Raw genomic sequence first — 16485 nt, 5'->3', positions numbered from 1 at the left:
TGATGCTATGAAAGTGCTGCACTCAATATGCCAGAAAATCTGGAAAACTCAGCAGTGGCCACAGGACTGGAAAAGGTCAGTTTTCATCTCAATTCCAAAGAAGGACAATGCCAAAGAATGGTATACACTGAACAGTTGCACTCTTTTCACATGCTAGCAAGGTAATGATCAAAGTCCTTCAAGCTAGGCTTCAACAGTACTTGAATCAAGAAATTCCAGATGTAGAAGCTGGATTTAGAAAAGGCAGAGGAACCGGAGATCAAATTGCCAACATCCATTGAATCATAGAAAAAGCAAGAGAATTCCAGAAAAATATCTACTTCTGCTTCATTGATTACACTGAAGCCTTTGACTGTGTGGATCACAACAAACTGTGGAAGATCATTTAAGAAATGGGAATACCAGACAGTATGGAGATTCCTTGTACAACTAAAAATAAAACTACCATATGATCCAGCAATTCCACTCTGGGTATATACCCCAAAATGAAAACAGTAACTCAAAAAGATACTTGTATCCCAATGTTCATATCAGCATTACTTATAATAGCCAAATTATGGAAGCAAACTGTGTCCATCATCAAGTTGAATGGATAAAAAAGATGTTATATAAATATATTTGAAAACCTCTAGGTTATATAACATATATGTTGTTGTTTAGCAGCTAAGTCATATCGGACTTATGTGACCCCATGGACTGTAATCCACAAGGTTCCTCTGGTCTTGGTATTTTTCAGTCAAGAATCACTTCAGTTCAGTCACTCAGTTCTGTCCAATTCCTTGCAACCCCATGAACGACAGCACGCTGGGCCTCCCTGTCCATCACCAACTCCTGGAGTCCACCCAAACCCATGTCCATTGAGTTGGTGATGCCGTCCAATGATCTCATCCTCTGTTGTCCCCTTCTCCTCCTGCCCTCGATCTTTGCCAGCATCAGGGTCTTTTCAAATGAGTCTGCTCTTCGCATGAGGTGGCCAAAGTATTGGAGTTTCAGCTTCAACATCAGTCCTTCCAGTGAACACCCAGGACTGATCTCCTTTAGGATGGACTGGTTGGATCTCCTTGCAGTCCAAGGGACTCGCCAAGAGTCTTCTCCAACACCATGGTTCAAAAGCATCAATTCTTTGGTGCTCAGCTGTCTTTATGGTCCAACTCTCACATCCATACATGACTATTGGAAAAACCATAACCTTGACTAGATGGGCCTTTGTTTTTTGTTTTTTTTAAATTTTATTTTTTATTTATTTTATTTTTTTAATTAATTTTATTTTATTTTTAAACTTTACATAATTGTATTAGTTTTGCCAAATATCAAAATGAATCCACCACAGGTATACATGTGTTCCCCATCCTGAACCCTCCTCCCTCCTCCCTCCCCATACCATCCCTCTGGGTCGTCCCAGTGCACCAGCCCCAAGCATCCAGCATCGTGCATTGAACCTGGACTGGCATCTCATTTCATACATGATATTTTACATGTTTCAATGCCATTCTCCCAAATCTTCCCACCCTCTCCCTCTCCCACAGAGTCCATAAGACTGTTCTATACATCAGTGTCTCTTTTGCTGTCTCGTATACAGGGTTATCGTTACCATCTTTCTAAATTCCATATATATGCGTTAGTATACTGTATTGGTGTTTTTCCTTCTGGCTTACTTCACTCTGAATAATAGGCTCCAGTTTCATCCACCTCATTAGAACTGATTCAAATGTATAATGGAGTATTACTGGGCCTTTGTTGATAAATAATGTCTCTGCTTTTTAACATGCTGTCTAGTTTGGTCATAACTTTCCTTCCAAAGAGAAAGCATCTTTTAATTTTATGGCTGAAATCACTATCTGCAGTGATTTTGGAGCCCCCCAAAAGAAAGTCAGCCACTGTTTCCCCATCTATTTTCCATGAAATGATGGGACTGGATGCCATGATCTTAGTTTTCTGAAAGTTGAGCTTTAAGCCAACTTTTCACTCTCCTCTTTCACTTTCATCAAGAGGCTGTTTAGTTCTTCTTCACTTTCTGCCATAAGGGTGGTGTCATCTGCATATCTGAGGTTATTGATATTTCTCCCAGTAATCTTGATTCCAGCTTGTGCTTCATCCAGCCCAGCATTTCTCATGATGTACTCTGCATAAGAATACTGGAATGGATTAGCATTTTCTTCTCCAGGGGATCTTCCTGAACCAGGGATCTAACCTACTTCTCCTACTGTGTCTCCTGCATTGTAGATGGATTCTTTACTGCTGAGTCACCAGGGAAGCCCATATCTATGTGTGTGTATATACATATATATACACACACATACATATGTATATATATGTGTATACCTCTGTATATTATATAATATATATATATATATAATCAAATATTAACCATAATAAAGAATTAAATTCTGCCATTCGCACCAATGTGGATGGATCTAGAGAGTATTATATTCAGTGAAAGAAGTCAGAGAAAGGCAAATCCTCTATGTTATCACTTATGGATGAAACATAAAAAAGAGATGGATGTTTGTAAAAAGACAGAAATGGACTAACAGATATAGAGAACAATCTAGTGGTTACTATAAAGAGGGGAGGTGTGAGATGCAGGTATGAGATTAGGAAGCACAAATTACTATATATAAGATAAATAAGCAACAAGGATATATTACAGAGCACAGGGAAATATAGCAATTATTTTATAATAACTTTAAATGGGAGTTTAATCTATAGAAATATTGGATCAGTATGTTGTATACCTGAAAACAATATTGTAAATCAACTCTACGGCAATAAAAAATAAAATGCATATGGAAGATACATAATTTATTGCACTGAAAAAGAAAAAAAACTACTAATTCAGTGGCAATATATTTTCCAACTAATTTTATTTGTTCTATATTTTAATTCTCTTTTATTTTTAGACATACATTTTATCATATGACACTCCTGTATATAAATAAAATAAAGTGAGAAAGTGAGTTAAAGTATTCTTAGAAGTTCACGTTTAGAGTCTCATTCTTCTAAATCACTTCTCATTCATGGTTATTGACGTTTGTGCTGTTTTAAAACAGTACTGTTCTTTGTGCGATATAAAGTATTGGTGACACAGTATTGAAAAAAATCTAAAATACAATAAAACAAATCAAAGCAGAATATTCAATAAAAACTAAAACATGTAGTCTTAATTGACTTTGAAATTTTGTAGAGCTAATATTTGAAAAGTTGTTAAATACCTCTGATTCACCACTTGCTTCAGCCAGTCCCACAATGGTTTATCTTATAGAGGTTAAAGAATGCTTAACTATTGATTCTGGCATTTTCTTTCAAGATATTGGCACTGATTGTGCAATATTTGATAGTGATATTTTTGTAATTATAGTATAGATATGCAATGACATAATTTGTTACATGTCTAATTGCAATGTTAGAAGTTAAGAGATTTTTAAATTTTGAAAAAAAAACTTAAAATACACAGAATATACAGTTGGATTATACTAAGATTTTGGTGAAATGGTCACTTAGTATAATGGGAAAGCAAAAGTACCAGAGATACATGCATATATCAAATGATCATATTGTTCTCTTGAAACTGATGTAATATGTCTTTTGTATCTCAGTTAAAACTGTTCAGAGATGTCCATCAGTGTGAGGTGGAGAGGTCAGAGTATAGGGCTGCCTATTCCTCCAAGTGGTGAGATGAAGACCATCTGTCAACTATCGTGTAAAAATGGCTTTGTATTAGATGGGACATGGATCAAATGACCTCTTATATTATGTACCTGTCTACTAGCAAGTCTGTGAGGTTGAGCTAGCTTCACAAGGTGTAAGGGAGAAGGCATCTTGAAAGAGATAAATGTCTCAGAATGCTATGGAATGTTACTGTGCACTTCTGCTTTGCATACGAAATTTCCCAAAGATCCCTCTGCACTTTTCCCATGGCCTTCTCCAAAGAGTAAAGTAAAACATCTGACCATGATTTGTCAAAGTGTCCAAATTTGACTCTGTACCCCTATTTCTTGAATGATTTTATAGCTAGAAACTCAAGACTTAAAGAGGGAACTGGAGAAAATCTACACCACATAAACATTTTGAAAAGAAGACTCCTGTCAACACCATGGTAATGTGAGGGCAAGTTATAATAGCTAGAATCACAGTGACAGTGATGATGAGTTATACTGCTGTGTGTGTACATGAGAAGATGTAATTAGTGGTGCCCATCTCAGCCATGTAGCCAGAGATAACCAAAAAGAGGAAGCCTCTCTGAGGTCAAAGCCTCTATTGTTTCTTTTCCCCTGACCTCCACTCTACTATGCCAGTGTAACTCTCCAGTTTTTTTCCTTAGCTTTGTTTTCTCCACTTGCAGATGCTGTTGCAAGTCACTTCCACAAACCAATTTTGTCCAGGGGAGAGGACTCTGCAAAAGGATCAGGATCTAAATGGGGATCTGAATAGAAAGCTAATAAAGTGAGGCTTGTCTTCCTCAAACACATGATTGCTTTTCAACTGTATTTTACCTCTAAAATGAGGTTCTGATGTTTTGGTAGGCTGAATTATTAGCCCTGACTCCTCACACATCCTTTCATGCACACCATACTATGGTCTTATCCTGGCCAGTGTGTATTTACTTCTCAAACCTGAGCTTTGCTGCATGATTGTTTTCACCAATAAGAATGAGGTGGAAGTTACACATTATTAGTTTCAACCCTAGACCTTCAGATGCTTTATGTGTTTTGCTTGTTCTATGTCTGCCATGACTATGAGAAGAACCCTATCTGAGTGTGTTGCCCCTATACCAGAGGGAATTTATGTGATGCCAAAGCAACCCACCCCACCTCAGACCTGCAAAAGGAAGCAGAGCCTCTTGCCTGTCAAAGCCTGAGGAAGGGCTGTCCTGGCTGATGGACCTGCAGATCAGTCAGGATCAATACATACCATCACATATCATTGAGATTGTGTGCTTGTTTGCCTTATATCAGGAGCTAGTTGATATAATATTTTCACAATTCCAAGCTGTTAGTTTTTTCAGAGTTTTCTTGAAGAAAGTCTTTAAAGGTATGGAACAATTTTTCTTTAAATTCCCTGTCATTATATGAGGTGAGCACACCTAGAATTTCAACCTTTTAAATAGAATTGAGAAAAAAGAAATGTAAAAATGTGCATCAAGTTTGGATAGTGAATGGCTATACATTCTATAGCCATTATCTTAAATATCACAGTGTAGCCATTCCCTTCTCCAAGGGATCTTCCTAACCCAGGGATCACACTTGGGTCTCCTGTATTTCAGGCAGATTCTTTACTGTCTGAGCCACCAGGGAAGCCCAAAATATAACATCATCTATATTTCTCAGTTTTCATGTTAAAATGCATGAAATTGTACTTTTTAATAAGAATTATTATGTATTTTTATAGGAATATATGGTTTATGATATATTTTAATAAAGCTAAATGTAAGAATTAATGAATCACTGCTTAGGAATTAGAGTGGCATATGACAAAGTTCCTTTTAACAGAGTAAGAGCTAATAGACTTCTTAATAAGAGCAAAGAAATCTTTGTTCTTTAAACTATGTTGTATGACGTGTGTGTTTATTCTCCTATAAGCCTTATAAGAGCTTAATAGGTATTTTATGTTTATTCATATTCATTTTAAAAATGAAAAACTAATATTTAGAGTTTTTATGTGAGTTGTCCAAAGTTGCATAGCAGGTAAGCCAAAGAGGTAAGATTTGAATTACAGTCAATGCTATTAATCACTCTTCTGCACTGCAGTTTATAAACTATTTTAGTAAAGAGCTCAGATTCTGGAGCCAAACCATCTTATTTTGAGTTCTGTCTTTACAGTTATGCTTACTAGTTCTGTGCATTTTTTTCCTTCTTATAAAGTGGGGAAAACAATAAATATATCTTATAGACTTATTGCAATGGTTAAATCTCATAATTTATTTTTAATACATAGAACAGAGCCTGGTAGGTAGAAGGCATTCAAAAAATGTCAGCCACTATCATCATCATCACGGCCACTTAATAGAATTTAGTATTTGTGTGAGCAATCCAACCAACGTGAAAGAGGAAGGACATTTGTAACAGAACAAAAGAGTTGGTAATAAAGAGCATCTGGTGTTATTTTTCTCCTACTGGCCTGAAATTTCATCTTACAAATAGCTGGTGATAAGAGATTTCAAACTCTGTCTTCCAGTAAGTGTGGCGATTGTAATGAAATTGTTTAGAAGTTCTCTTTGTATGCTCTTCTCTCTGTAATGCTGATTTAATCATCAGCATGTAATGTCCTATTGGCAGGGTTCCCATGTGTACTTATAAGTGGAAGGTTATGTGCTAATGGATGCATGTTGCATAATGGGAGCAGGGGGATATTTATTTCTTATGGCAGAGCTTGCTACTCAGGTTATTGGTTCCTGTTTGTAGTCACTTTTTGCATATCTTACCTGATCATGTGAAGGCTAAGTAGAATGTATACAAACATACAAAACCTGGAACGTTCATGACTTACATACTTGTAAGCATGTGTGGCTCATGATTGAATCATGTGTCCTTGAGACCAATCTGAGGGGGGAAGAAAGCCATGAGGCTATGAGTGAGCCTCCTTACCCTCTCTGTTTCACTGTCAGTGTGACTCTGTTGTTCTTAGCTTGTCATCAGATATGCAGAAGCCCTCATTAGAGGTCTGAAGGGGTTATTTGAATGCATCATTACATTTAATAGGTTTATGTGAGAAAGTATATGCTATAGTGACATTTACACATTTGGGAATTTTCAAAGGTCTTTTGACATATCCCTTGTGCATGTTATATGTCTAAGGCATATGTTAGATTAAACTGACTGTGGCTTGGCCTCCCCCTATTGAAAGATGATCTCAAAGGGTACTAGTTTTAAAATAGAGTTCTGGGGAATTGGTGGTTGGCAAACTCATACTTATTGTCCTGTCTAGGTACCAAAATAAAGATCAAATTGTCAGTTCAACTATATCCAGATGTTTCCCTTAAAATCCTGAAAGGAATTCACAACTTGAAATGTTGGAAGATAAGGCATTAAGAAGAAGCAACAGTGCTATGTGTGACCAATTTGGAATATATTTGTATAACAGGTAGGCAGAAACTAGATGAAAACTATCATGAGCATCTACTTTATGTCAGGCATTGTACTTAAGGCTTTCACAGATTATTTCACTGAATTCTTAAAATCATCTTTAAAAAAAAGGTTAGTATAGATTGCAGAGCTGTTTGAAGGGTCTACCTGCATAATCAATTAGGCAAGATGAGTTAGTACTTGCTGGGGACCCCAAATCTAAATGTAGAATTTTAATTATTTGAACTGTAATTCACTGAGACTTCATTTCTAAGCTCTAAAACCAATTTACTTGTATACCCAATGTCCTTTTTTATTTCTACTTCAAACTTTATACCAGTCTTGGCTTTCAACATTTGGATGTGGTTAAAAGTTGCGTATACAATGCTCAATTGCATACACTTTAAAAATTATTCACTCTCTTTCTCCATTTTCACATGTTGTTGTTCACTCGCTAAATCATGTCCGACTCTTTGTGACCCCATCGACTGCAGCATGCCAGGGTTCCCTGTCCTTCACTATCGCTCTGAGTTTGCTCAGATTCATGCCCATTGAGTCAGTGATGCTATCTAACCATCTCATCCTCTGCCTCCCTCTTCTCCATTTGTCTTCAGTCTCTACTTCCATGGGGACAGTGTAATTTCTCTACCTTGGTTGTGGGTATAGCCAAATAACTTTTTGGCCAATAGGATGTTGACAGATTTGACACAAGCAAGGCCCTGAGTGTAATTAGGTGCGCTGTCTTGAGCTTTCACCTTTGCTATGAGATGAACAAGGCAGGGCCCACCTGCTTGCTCCAGGGGGAGGGTTACATGGAACAGAGCTGACCAGTCACAGCCCAAGTAAAGCTCCATCCAGGATACCCCAGGTATGGAATATAACCAGGTGAAAGCATCAGAGATTTGAGCCAGACCTACATCAGCATCAGTCTGCTCATAGATCTGTGAGGATAGAGGATTCTCGTTTCAAGTCACTGTATGTAGAGGAGGCTTACAACACAGCAATTTTTGGCAGTGGCTGACACAGACACAATTAAGAAGCAAAGGAAGATATAAGAGATACAGAAGCAATTTGTCTGGAAAATTCTTTTTTTCTTTTTAAAAATCCTGTGTAATGGAGTGAATTGTGTTCCCTTAAAATTCCTATGTTGAAATGCTAACCTAAACTAAGATCATGGCATCTGGTCCCATCACTTCATGGGAAATAGATGGGGAAACAGTGGAAACAGTGTCAGACTTTATTTTTTCTGGGCTCCAAAATCACTGCAGATGCTGAGTGCAGCCATGAAATTAAAAGATGCTTACTCCTTGAAAGGAAAGTTATGACCAACCTAGATAGCATATTCAAAAGCAGAGACGTTACTTTGCCAACAAAGGTCCACCTAGTCAAGGCTATGGTTTTTCCAGTGGTCATGTATGGATGTGAGAGTTGGACGGTGAAGAAAGCTGAACGCTGAAGAATTGATGCTTTTGAACTGTGGTGTTGGAGAAGACTCTTGAGAGTCGCTTGGACTGCAAGAAGATCCAACCAGTCCATTCTACAGGAGATCAGTCCTGGGTGTTCATTGGAAGGACTGATGCTAAAGCTGAAACTCCAATACTTTGGCCACCTCATCTGAAGAGTTGACTCATTGGAAAACACTCTGATGCTGAGAGAGGTTGGAGGCAGGAGGAGAAGGGGACGACAGAGGATGAGATGGCTGGATGGCATCATTGACTCGATGGACATGAGTTTGAGTAAATTCCGAGAGTTGGTGATGGACAGGGAGGCCTGGCGTGCTGCGATTCATGGGGTCACAAAGAGTCTGACATGACTGAGCAATTGAACGAAACTGTGTTTAGAGAAAGGGCCTTTAAAAAGATAAATGAGGCAAATTAGGTCATAATAGTGGGGCCCTAATCCTGGTGTCTCTGTAAGGAAAGTATTTTTCTCTTTACACACACACACACATACACACACACACACACACACACACAGAAGAGACCATGTGAGGACACAGCAAGAAGGAAGCCATCTATAATCTAAGAGGAGAGGTCTCACCTGAAATCTACTCTTAAAAAGGCCTTGGTCTTGGACTTCTATCCTCCAGAACTGTAAGAAAATAAATTTATGTTTAAGCAACTTAGTCTATGCTATTTTGTTATGACAGACTGAGAAAGCTAATTTACCTTGTTACAAATATCTACCCTCCTAGTAAATTTGACCTGAATGGTGTCCTCAAACTTAGATAAACTGATAACAACATAGCCTTGATGGTGAATTAAAATACTACTTGGATTTTGACATATACTTGGGGAAGACTAAGAGAGTGAATAAGTAGAAAAAGGAAAAGATATTTTATTTAAAATTTCTCTCTGAGACAGGCCAGTACCATTTAATTACAGGTCCAAGAAATTAAGGTACCAGATTCATTTCCAGAGTCCTTGCACTTTACACTGAAAATAGGCCAACTCCTTCTATCAGGTTGTGCTAAACGTGAGGTAGAAGGCAGAGATATGGAAAGAATAAAAAGATGCATGCCATAACGTGTATATTGAATATGAATCTCATATAGTACAGCCTTCCCAAATGAGGAATAACTCTAGCAACTTAGAGGTCAAATGGTTAGGGTGGATCCTGTTTTATAGATTATTATTTTTTTTGATTATCAATTATTTTCTCTGGAATGATACTTGGATACAGTTTCTCTAGAAGCATTCTAATCCTTGAAATGCCTCAGGCTCTTTTATCAAGTCCTAAATCTAATTTAGAAACCATTTCTGTTAATTTTGAAAATTCAGCTATACTGCCTTAATATCTTCTTTTATTCATCCATTTTCATCTTCATCATTGTGAGCAGGAAGTACTTTTATCCTTTTATAGCTCCTGTTCTTTACATTTGGAAGGTAGTGTTCAGTTTTCTTGGGCTTTGTTTTCCTGTAACATGCATTGCTGAGCTGAACTGAGCTAACTGGTATTTCATTTGTACGTCTGTGTTGCTCTTTTTCAGTTCAGCTCAGACACTCAGTCACGTCAGACTCTTTGCGACCCCACAGCACGCCAGGCCTCCCTGTCCATCACCAACTCCCGGAGTCCACCCAAACCCATGTCCATTGAGCCGGTGATGCCATCCAACCATCTCATCCTCTGTCATCCCCTTCTCCTCTTGCCCTCAATCTTTCCTAGCATCAGAGTCTTTTCCAATGAGTTAGCTCTTCACATGAGGTGGCCAAAGTATTGGAGTTTCAGCTTCAACATCAGTCCTTCCAGTGAACATCCAGGACTGATCTGCTTTAGGATGGACTGGTTTGATCTCCTTGCAGTCCAAGGGACTCTCGAGTCTTCTCCAACACCACAGTTCAAAAGCATTACTCTTCGGCGCTCAGCTTTCTCCACAGTCCAACTCTCACATCCATACATGACCACTGGAAAAACCATAGCCTTGACTAGACAGACCTTTGTTGGCAAAATAATGTCTCTGCTTTTTAACATGCTGTCTAGGTTGGTCATAACTTTCCTTCCAAGGAGTAAGTGTCTTTTAATTTCATGGTTGCAATCACCATCTGTGGTAATTTTGGAGCCCAGAAAACTAAAGTCAGCCACTGTTTCCCCATCTATTTGCTATGAAGTGATGTTGTTCTTTTTATCTTCTTTCTAATCTCTGAGTTATCTTCTGACAAATGCACCTTGAAGAAAGAACTCAGGGCTCCTTTTCTATTTTTGGAGAGGCCCCTATGTCTTTGGAAGGACAGGTTTTTACCGTTGCTGTTTTGCCTATACTCAGCACTCTAGCTGCAGTGTTTGTTATGATCTCTTTGATTGTCATACTTTTCCATTTTTTCTTCATTTTTGTTTTTGGCATGATCCTTCATTATCATACTGTATGAAATTTTAAATCATGGTCTTATGACTTCTGTAGGACAGAATAATTCCTTCTCAAAAATAGCCCGTTCCCTCAGATTTTCAAATGGCACTTACATGTGTTCTCCTGTCTTAGATGTTGTCTCACTTCCTCAGGCAGGCCTTCCTTACCTATCCTATCCAAGTATTTTCCTCCCTGCTCAAGGATTCCCTCTCCCTTCTCTTCATCTTATTAGCCCATTTTTATTATCTTCAAAATGCTTTCTTGCAATGATCTGTTTTTTTTTTTCTTTATTGTTCATTTTACTTGTATGAATGCAAAATTAATGAGAACATTAGTCTGTCTCATTTCTTTACCAGTGTACCCCCTGGAGGTGAAATAATTCCTCACTCAGTCTTATTTGCCATTATTTACTTGTTGACTGAATGAATGGACAGAAAGACTGTCCTTCACTGAAATAACGGAATGAATCCTCTGTGGATATTTTTCCAGTTGGTTATTTCTAAAATGTTCCCTTTTACACTTGTGCACTAAATGTATAAAAACCTGGGCTTAGATTGAAACTCATGTTATTATACCAGAGAATTTCACCAGTAAATTCTTAAGCATATACTGTCTTACTTATACATTCTATTAGAATATTGCAGTGTTTGGAAATGATGGTTTTTCATTCATCATGCCTGACATTCCAATAATTTCTTGGTCCATTATCTGCTTTACATATCATCAAGGGTTCTTTTTCTTGCTTTGGGGTTAAATGGCATCAGACGATTGATTTTTTTTTTTTTTTTTTTTTGAGGACTAATGACAGCCTTTTACTGGATATTTTTTTGAGACAACATATTAGAAAGGGAAATGCAGTAGTTGCCCAAAGTAAGTTCTGAAAACATAGAAAACAGGAATGATATTTATTACCAGTAACAATGCACTTTTTTTGTGTATTATTTTATGGCTTCATTTTTAAGCCTACTATTTTATCTTCTTAATTCTCTTATGATGTGGCTAAGGAAAGATGATCTCCATTTCCTGAGAATGAAATGAAGGCACTGGAGTTAACAGAGGTCACAACTGTTCTTAAGAGTCTCCAACTTTTTGTACAGGATATTTCCATTCCTAACATCAAGTATTAGATATTTGACATATAACTTGATTTAACATAATTCAGGCCATTTTTCTAGATGCAAGCTACATTTCTGTCTCAGGAAAGGTCTTTAATATTTAGAATGGTGGTATAGACAGTATCCTCGACTAGGAATCAGGAGACCAGTAACTTCTAGTACATTACTAATTAGTTGGTTTTTCTTGAGAAAAGCAATTTATTTTTTAGCCTAAATTTTGTCCTATGTATAATCCTCTAGATTGTGTTAGCATTTTTTCCTAAACCTTCTTTAGTAAAATCATTTGATAGGTGTACTGTTAGAAAAAAAAAAAAAAAATCTGGTCACAAAAGCTTGGAAAATAAAGTATTTGTTTTTTTCTTCTTTGAAATTTACAATATACTCTAGCATACTAAAGGTTCCAAGATATGCTGAAGTTTAAACAATAAAGAGAAAGACAGACAAAAAAAAATGTTGCTGAACTTTATAACCAAATGATTTCCAAGCTTGGTTAGTTATGGAATTTCTGCTTGGGAAAAATGCATCCTAGAAATAATTCTCTGACCAGTCAAGTTAGGAAAGTCTTAGTATTGTTTGGTTCTCAAAGCCTATATATCTTTTATGAGCTATAATTTAATAAACTTGCTGGGTCTATTTTATACAAAAGATTGATTTGTTAAGAAATATTGTATGCATTCTTATGAAAAGATTATATTATTTTTGAAAAATGTATTTGAGTATAGTATAAAATAACCAAAACCATACTAAATTTCCTACCTCTGCAGGGGATACTCAAACACTCAAAGACAGGTCCGACTCCATGTCTTTGGGGTCTCCTGGTGTCCATAAGGTTTTGTCTGAGCACTCCAAGTGTCTATGGTAGATATTGGGTTTGATTCTAAATGTGCTTTTGCCCCTCCCACTGTCTTGCTGGGGCTTCTCCTTTGCTCATGGATGTGGGGTATCTTTTTTTTGGTGGAATCCTACATTCTCCTGTCGATGGTTGTTCAACAGTATGTTTTAATTTTGGAGTTCTCTCAGGAGAAGATGAGGCACATCCTACTCTGCCAACTTGAGATAAACCTACTGTTTGAGATTAACCTACCAGGACGGCGTGGTCACTTACCTAGAGCCAGACATCCTGGAATGCAAAGTCCAGTGGGCCTTTGGAAGCATCACTATGAAAAAAGCTAGTGGAGGTGATGGAATTCCACTTGAGCTATTTCAAATCCTGAAAGATGATGCTGTGAAAGTACAGCACTCAATATGCCAGCAAATTTGGAAACCTCAGCAGTGGCCACAGGACTGGAAAAGCTCAGTTTTCATTCCAACCCCCAAAAAAGGCAAAGCAAAAGAATGCTCAAGCTGCCACACAATTGCACTCAACTCAAATGCTAGCAAAGTAATGCTTTAAATTGTCCAAGCCAGGCTTCAACAGTACATGAACTGTGGACTTCTAGATGTTCAAGCTGGTTTTAGAAAAGGCAGAAGAACCAGAGATCAAATTGCCAACATTGAAAAAGCCAGAGTTCCAGAAAAACATCTATTTCTGCTTTATTGACAATGGCAAAGCCTTTGACTGTGTGGATCACAATAAACTGTGGAAAATTCTTCAAGAGATGGGAATACCAGACCACCTGACCTGCGTCCTGAGAAATCTGTATGCAGGTCAGAAGCAACAGTTAGAACTGGACATGGATCAACAGGCTAGTTCCAAATTGGAAAAGGAGTACATCAAGGCTGTATATTGTCACCCTGCTTATTTAACTTATATGCAGAATACATCATGAGAAACCCTGGGCTGGATGAAGCACAAGCTCGAATCAAGATTGCTGGGAGAAATATCAATAACCTCAGATATGCAGATGACGCCACCGTTATGGTAGAAAGAGAGGAAGAACTAAAACCTCTTGATGAAAGTGGAAGAGGAGAGTGAAAATATTGTCTTAAAACTCAACATTCAGAAAACTAAGGTCATGGCATCCGGTCCCATCACTTCATGGAAAATAGATGGGGAAATAATGCTAACAGAGACTTTATTTTTTGGGTCTCTAAAATCACTGCAGATGTTGACTCCAGCCATGAAATTAAAAGATGCTTGCTCCTTGGAAGAAAAGCTAGGACCAACCTAGACAGCTTATTAAGAAGCAGAGACATTACTTTGCCAACAAAAGTCCATCTAGTCAAAGCTATGGTTTTTTCCAAAGGTCATGTATGGCTATAAGAGTTGAAGTATAAAGAAAGCTGAACACCAAAGAACTGATGCTTTTGAACTGTGGTGTTGGAGAGGACTCTTAAGAGTCTCTTAGAATGCAGGAAGATCCAACCAGTCAATCCTAAAGGAAATCAGTTCTAAATATTCATTGGAAGGACTGATGCTGAAGCAGAAACTCCAATACTTTGGCCACCTGATGCAAAGAACCAACTCATTGGAAAAGACCCTGGTGCTGGGAAAGATTGAAGTTGGGAGGAAAAGGGGATGACAGAGGATGAGATGGTTGGATGGAATCACTGATGTGATGGACATGAGTTTGAGTAGGGGCCAAGAGTTGGTGATGGACCGGGAAGCTTGGCTTGCTGCAGTCCATGGGTTGCAAAGAATCAGACACGACTGAGTGACTGAACTGAACTAAGTCAAAGTTATGGTTTTTCCATAGTCATGTATGGATGTGAGATTTGGACTATATAGAAAGCTGAGTGCTGAAGAATTGATGCTTCTGAACTGTGATGGAGAAGACTCTTGAGAGTCCCTTGGACTTCAAGGAGATCCAACCAGTCCATTCTAAAGGAGATCAGTCCTAGGTGTTCACTGGAAGGACTGATGTTGAAGCTGAAACTCCAATACTTTGGCCACCTGATGCGAAGAACTGACTCATTGGAAAAGACCAAGAGGCTGGGAAAGATTGAAGGCAGGAGGAGAAGGGGATGACTGAGGATGAGATGGTTAGATGGCATCACCTGCTCTATAGACATGAGTTTGAGCAAGCTCTGGGTTTTGGTGATAGACAGGAAAGCCTGGCATGTTGCAGTCCATGGGGCTGCAAAAAGTCGGACATGACTGAGCAACTGAACTGAACAGACTGATACTAGATTTTAACATTTTTGAGACTGTTAGAATAATTTCTTACTCTGTTGAAGGCTGTGCCCTTGGCCTAGCTTCAGGCCACTACATGGTCCCATTTCCCTTGACCCATCATAAAATCCTCTTTTCTTTTTATTTTCACTATTCAAATTTTGAGGCAACTTTGGGGCTTCAATCAATTGACAGGCTGTAAAATATTGTTGCCCTAGGGCAAGTCATAGGTTCTTATTGTGGTTTTCCCATTAGTGACTATAAAAAAAGGGAATCTTTCAATGTGAGCATGTTCTGGATGTTTGACACACTTTTGGAACTGAATAAACATTTTTTCTTTTCATTCCCCTAGCTATAAAAACTGTCCATTGATAACTAAGACAAAAGGAAGGAAGTAAGGGAGGGAAGAGGGAGAGAGGAAAGGAAAGAGGGAGGGATAAATTTATGTCTTAAATAATCCTTTAGCAATTTATTGTGAGAGATGAAGGTAAGGTTTTGTAGGATGAGTTGGAATTGCTGGGACCAGACTTCAGTTCTGCCACTTAAAGTGTTGCCAATAGAAAAAAAATAAGTTCTTGGGGGCTGGAAAAGTAAATGTAAAGAATGAAGTAAAATCCTCTGTTCAATGTTGTGTGGCATCCTGGATGGGAGGGGAGTTTGGAGGAGAATAGATACATGTATATATACGTCTGAGTCCCTTCATGTTCAACTGAAACTATCACAACTTTGTTAATTGGCTATATGTCAATAAAAACTAAAAAGTTTAAAATTAAGAAAAAGAATGAAATAAAATTTTAGTAATTAATTTTCTTATTAACTATGTGATTTTGGGAAAATAGCCTTGATACTTTACCTTTCATGGGGTTCTTGTGGCAAGAATACTGAAGTGATTTGCCATTCCTTTCTCCAGTGGACTACATTTTGTCAGAACTCTCCACCATGAACCATCTGTCTTGGGTGGCCCTACATGGCATGGCTCATAGTTTCATTGAGTTAGACAAGGCTGGGGTCCATGTGATCAGATTGGTTAGTTTTCTGTGATTGTGGTTTTCATTCTGTCTGCCCTCTGATGGAGAAAGATAAGAGGCTTATGGATACTTCCTGATGGGAGAGACTGACTGAGGGGGAAACTGGGTCTTGTACTGATGGGCGGGGCCATAGTCAGTAAAACTTTAATCCAATTTTCTGTTGAATGGCAGGGCTATGTTCCCTCCCTGTTGTTTGACCTGAGGCCAAAGTGTGGTGGAGGTAATGCAGATAATGGCAATCTTTTTCAAAAGGTCCCATATATGCCCTTCTGCATGCCCCGAACCCTGTAGCAGGCCACCACTGACTCATGCCTCCACCAGAGACCCCTGGACACTGACAGGCAAATCTGGGTCAGTCTCTTGTGGGGTCACTGCTCTTTTCTCC

The sequence above is a fragment of the Bos taurus genome, chromosome 6 (assembly GCF_002263795.3).
Source record: "Bos taurus isolate L1 Dominette 01449 registration number 42190680 breed Hereford chromosome 6, ARS-UCD2.0, whole genome shotgun sequence".
In the NCBI taxonomy this organism is placed as follows: domain Eukaryota; kingdom Metazoa; phylum Chordata; class Mammalia; order Artiodactyla; family Bovidae; genus Bos; species Bos taurus.
The sequence above is the reverse complement of the archived record's forward strand: the minus strand, read 5'-3'. Positions refer to the sequence as shown.